Raw genomic sequence first — 5,870 nt, 5'->3', positions numbered from 1 at the left:
CCCAGAACCACACGGGGGGACCTAGTGAATGACCTGCAGAGAGCTGGGACCAAAGTAACAAAGCCTACCATCAGTAACACCCTATGCCGCCAGGGACTAAAATCCTGCAATGCCAGACGTATCCCCCTGCTTAAGCCAGTACAAGTCCAGGCAGGTCTGAAGTTTGCTAGAGAGCATTTGGATGATCCAGAAGAAGATTGGGAGAATGTCATATGGTCAGATGAAACCAAAATATAACTTTTTGGTAAAAACTCAACTCGTCGTGTTTGGAGGACAAAGAATGCTCAGTTGCATCCAAAGAACACCATACCTACTGTGAAGCATGGGGGTGGAAACATCATGCTTTGGGGCTGTTTTTCTGCAAAGGGACCAGGGCGACTGATCCGTGTAAAGGAAAGAATGAATGGGGCCATGTATCGTGAGATTTTGAGTGAAAACCTCCTTCCATCAGCAAGGGCATTGAAGATGAAACGTAGCTGGGTCTTTCAGCATGACAATGATCCCAAACACACCGCCCGGGCAACGAAGGAGTGGCTTCGTAAGAAGCATTTCAAGGTTCTGGAGTGGCCTAGCCAGTCTCCAGATCTCAACCCCATAGAACATCTTTGGAGGGAGTTGAAAGTTTGTGTTGCCCAGCAACAGCCCCAATACATCACTGCTCTAGAGGAGATCTGCATGGAGGAATGGGCCAAAATACCAGCAACAGTGTGTGAAAACCTTGTGAAGACTTACAGAAAACGTTTGACCTCTGTCATTGCCAACAAAGGGTATATAATACAATTTTGAGATAAACTTTTGTTATTGACCAAATATTATTAACTTATTTTCCACCATAATTTTCCACCACCATTTTCCACCATAAATTGCAAATAAATAAATTAAAAATCATACAATGTGATTCTCATTTCATTTCTCATTTTGTCTGTCATAGTTGAAGTGTACCTATGATGAAAATTACAGGCCTCATCTTTTTAAGTAGGAGAACTTGCACAATTGGTGGCTGACTAAATACTTTTTTGCCCCACTGTAGATACATTTGTACCTGTTTCCTCCAGCATCTTCACAAGGTCCTTTGCTGTTGTTCTGGGATTGATTTGCACTTTTTGCACCAAAGTACGTTCATCTCTAGGAGACAAAACGTGTCTCCTTCCTGAGCGGTATGACAGCTGCATGGTCCCATGGTGTTTATACTTGTGTACTGTTGTTTGTACAGATGAACATGGTACTTTCAGGAATATGGAAATTCCTCCCAAGGATGAACCAGACTTGTGGAGGTCTATAATTTTTTTTCTGAGGTCTTGGCTGATTTCTTTTGATTTTCCCATGATGTCAAGCAAAAAGGCACTAAGTTTGAAGGTAGGCCTTGAAATACATCCACAGGTACACCTCCAATTGACTCAAATGATGTCAATTAGCCTATCAGAAGCTTCTAAAGCCATGACATCATTTTCTGGAATTTTCCAAGCTTAATGGCACAGTCAACTTAGTGTATGTAAACTCCTGACCCACTGGAATTGTGATACAGTGAATTATAAGTGAAATAATATGTCTGTAAACAACACAAAAGTTACTTGTGTCATGCACAAAGTAGATGTCCTAACCGACTTGCCGAAACTATAGTTAGTTAACAATAAATGTGTGGAGTGGTTGAAAAACGAGTTTTGATGACTCCAACCTAAATTCAGACTACTACTGTAAACAGAGCCTTGCAAGAATATTTAGAACTGTTGGATTTCTTCACATTTTATTCTGTTACAAAGTGGGATTAAAATGGATTTAATTGTACTTTTTTGCCAACAATCTACACAAAATACTCTGTAAAAAAATACATAACTAAAATATAGTCATTGCATAAGTATTCAGTCGCTTTGTTTTAGGCAACCCTAAATTAGTTCAGGAATATAATTTGTCTTAACAAATCACATAATAGTTACCTGGACTCACTCTGTGAAATCATAGGGGTTGACATGATTTTTGAATGACTAACCCTTTGTCCCCCATACATACAACATCTGTAAGGTCCCTCAGTCAAGAACTGAATTTCACGCACAGATTCAACTACAAAGACCAGGGAGCATTTCGAAAGCCTCATGAAGAACGGCAGTGATTGGTAGATGGGTAAAAATATCAAATCAGACATTGAATATCTCTTTAAGCATGGTCAAGTTGTCACGGCTTGGTCTTAGTATTTTGTGTTTTCTTTATTATTTTGGTCAGGCCAGGGTGTGACATTGGGTTTATTTTGTGGTGTGTTTTTGTATTGGGGTTTTAGTAGGTATTGGGATTGTGGCTGAGTAGGGTTGTCTAGGAAAGTCTATGGTTGCCTGAGGCGGTTCTTAATCAGAGGCAGGTGATTATTCGTTGTCTCTGATTGGGAACTATATTTAGGCAGCCATATTCTTTGAGTGTTTCGTGGGTGATTGTTCCTGTCTCTGTGTTAGTTGTCACCAGATAGGCTGTATAGGTTTTCGCATTCTGTTGTTTTTGTATTGTTCGTGGTTTTTTCTTCATTAAAGATGTATCGAACTAACCAAGCTGCATTTTGGTCCGACTCTCGACGGAAGAAAACCGTAACACAAGTTGATAATTATGCTGTGGATTATGTATTAAACCACCCAAACATGTCAAAGATACAGTCTTTCTTCTGAACTCAGCTGCAGGACAGGAATGAAAACGAACAGGGATGTTAATCTTGAGGGCATTGGTGATTTTAAAACAGCTAGTTCAATGGCTGTGACGGGAGAACTGAGGATGGATACATTGTAATGACTCCACAATAACGACCTTATATGACAGAGTGAAAAGAAGAATGCAAATATAAAGGAGAAAATATTACAAAACATTCCTCTTGTATGCAACAAGGCACTGAAGTAATACTGGGGGAAAAACACAGAAAATGAATACACTTTTTGTCCTGAATGCAAAGCCTTGCATTTGGAGCACATCCAAAACAACACATTACTGAATAACTGCCTTCTTATTCTCAAGCATGGTGGTGGCTGAATCAATGTATGGTTATGCTTGACATCGGCAAACATTTATTTTTATTTTTGAGCAATACAAAACATAATGCAAAACGACAACATACAGACGCACAAAAACATTCACAACATCATTCCTGTTCACGCCCCCATTTCCAGCGCCGCCATCCCTCTCTGCCGCATGGCTTTGAACTGTACCACCTTTTTTTTCTCTCTGTCACCCATGCACTTTACATTTTTAGAAAATAAAGCATTTGACCTTTCCATTGTGTGAACGATGGGAGGATCGGTTGATTTCCAGTTAAGTGTGTTTTTTTCTCAAGATGATTGACGAGAAATGTATCGTCCAACCCATCGGGTATGTCACTGCACCCCCATATGCCATGTCTTGAAACATGCAGACAGACGGATTAGAAGTACATTTTGTCACGCCTGCTCCCGCTCACCCCCTCTTGTCACGCCTGCTCCGACTCGAGGGCACCATCATTATTATGCACACCTGTCACCATTGTTACGCGCATCAGTGGGACTCACCTGGACTCTTTTACTTTATTGATTGCCTCCCCTACATCTGTCACTTCCTCAGTTTCTTTCCCGTGTCTGCATTAATGTTAGTTTGTTCCCCTTGTCCAGACGCTGCTCTTGTTTTGTTTCATGTCCATTATCTATTACATATTCACTCCCTGTACTTGCTTCTGGTCTCTACTTCTGACAGCCAACTTCCTAACTCCACCCATAACTTTTGGACTTTATGGCATTCCGAGAAGGCATGGATTATTGAGCAATTGTTAGTTTTACACTTTTCACAATCGTTGTTGTAAGAATCGGACCAAGGCGCAGCGGACGTAGGTGGATGAAACTCACAAAAACAATCAACAGCAAACGAAACAAATCAAATCAAATTTTATTTGTCACATACACATGGTTAGCAGATGTTAATGCGAGTGTAGCGAAATGCTTGTGCTTCTAGTTCCGACAATGCAGTGATAACCAACAAGTAATCTAACTAACAATTCCAAAACTACTGTCTTGTACACAGTGTAAGGGGATAAGGAATATGTACATAAGGATATATGAATGAGTGATGGTACAGAGCAGCATACAGTAGATGGTATCGAGTACAGTATATACATATGAGATGAGTATGTAGACAAAGTAAACAAAGTGGCATAGTTAAAGTGGCTAGTGACATAAGAATGCAGTCGATGATCTAGAGTACAGTATATACATATGCATATGAGATGAATAATGTAGGTTAAGTAACATTATATAAGGTAGCATTGTTTAAAGTGGCTAGTGATATATTTACATCATTTCCCATCAATTCCCATTATTAAAGTGGCTGGAGTTGGGTCAGTGTCAATGACAGTGTGTTGGCAGCAGCCACTCAATGTTAGTGGTGGCTGTTTAACAGTCTGATGGCCTTGAGATAGAAGCTGTTTTTCAGTCTCTCGGTCCCAGCTTTGATGCACCTGTACTGACCTCGCCTTCTGGATGATAGCGGGGTGAACAGGCAGTGGTTCGGGTGGTTGATGTCCTTGATGATCTTTATGGCCTTCCTGTAATATCGGGTGGTGTAGGTGTCCTGGAGGGCAGGTAGTTTGCCCCCGGTGATGCGTTGTGCAGACCTCACTACCCTCTGGAGAGCCTTACGGTTGAGGGCGGAGCAGTTGCCGTACCAGGCGGTGATACAGCCCGCCAGGATGCTCTCGATTGTGCATCTGTAGAAGTTTGTGAGTGCTTTTGGTGACAAGCCGAATTTCTTCAGCCTCCTGAGGTTGAAGAGGCGCTGCTGCGCCTTCTTCACGACGCTGTCAGTGTGAGTGGACCAATTCAGTTTGTCTGTGATGTGTATGCCGAGGAACTTAAAACTTGCTACCCTCTCCACTACTGATCCATCGATGTGGATAGGGGGGTGTTCCCTCTGCTGTTTCCTGAAGTCCACAATCAGGTGAGCAAATGGCGTGCTCACAGGCAACTAACCAAAAACAAGATCCCACAAAAAAACAGTGGGAAAAGGCTGCCTAAATATGATCCCCAATCAGAGACAACGATAGACAGCTGCCTCTGATTGGGGACCATACCAGGCCAACATAGAAATATAAAAACTAGAGTACCCACCCTAGTCAAACCCCGACCTAACCAAAATATAGAATAAAAGGCTTTCTAAGGTCAGGGCATGACAACACTTAAGACATGACACTGCTGTTGTGCTGTATAATTTATGAATTGTGCCTTGTGTAATTCATTCTATACATTAGTTTATACTGAATTAAGCGCACATTTTTGTTAACTGTAATTTTGTTCGTTTATGTTCCAATATTTCCTCAATCTTGTGCCAATATCCGTTATTTTTAAGTCTTGGTTCCAATAGTTTTGATTTTTTTCTAAGAGATTGTCAATTGGATAGGCTCTCTGCAAGGATTTGTATATCTTACCAATCATATTAATATAATTTTCTGACTCAAATAGGATTCCCTCAAGATTGCACTATTTGAAATCAACATTTCTTGATATGAAACTTTAGGTTTCAGGTATTTGTAAATATCTACATTTTTTCAGTCCAAATTTGCATTTGAATTCTGTCATGGAAATACATGTATTTCCTATTATCAAGTCATTTGCAGTTTCTATGCCTTTTGTTTTCCATGTGGACCAATTTATCGGTGAATTGTGAAAAGCTATCCAAGGATTGTTCTATATCTGCTTTTAGGGAGTGGTATTGGTTCTTGTAGAATACGTTTCATTTTCTTCCATATTGTTATAGTGTTCTTACCTATGTGGTGGTCGATGCAGTTTACGATGAGGGAGGATGCACATTTTTTTAATGAGAATGGCCTTATTTCTATTACATTGGATGACTGTCATTCATATTCCATTCACCGAGCT

Source organism: Oncorhynchus nerka, linkage group LG4 (genome assembly GCF_034236695.1).
Source record: "Oncorhynchus nerka isolate Pitt River linkage group LG4, Oner_Uvic_2.0, whole genome shotgun sequence".
Classification (NCBI taxonomy): Eukaryota; Metazoa; Chordata; class Actinopteri; order Salmoniformes; family Salmonidae; genus Oncorhynchus; species Oncorhynchus nerka.
The sequence above is the reverse complement of the archived record's forward strand: the minus strand, read 5'-3'. Positions refer to the sequence as shown.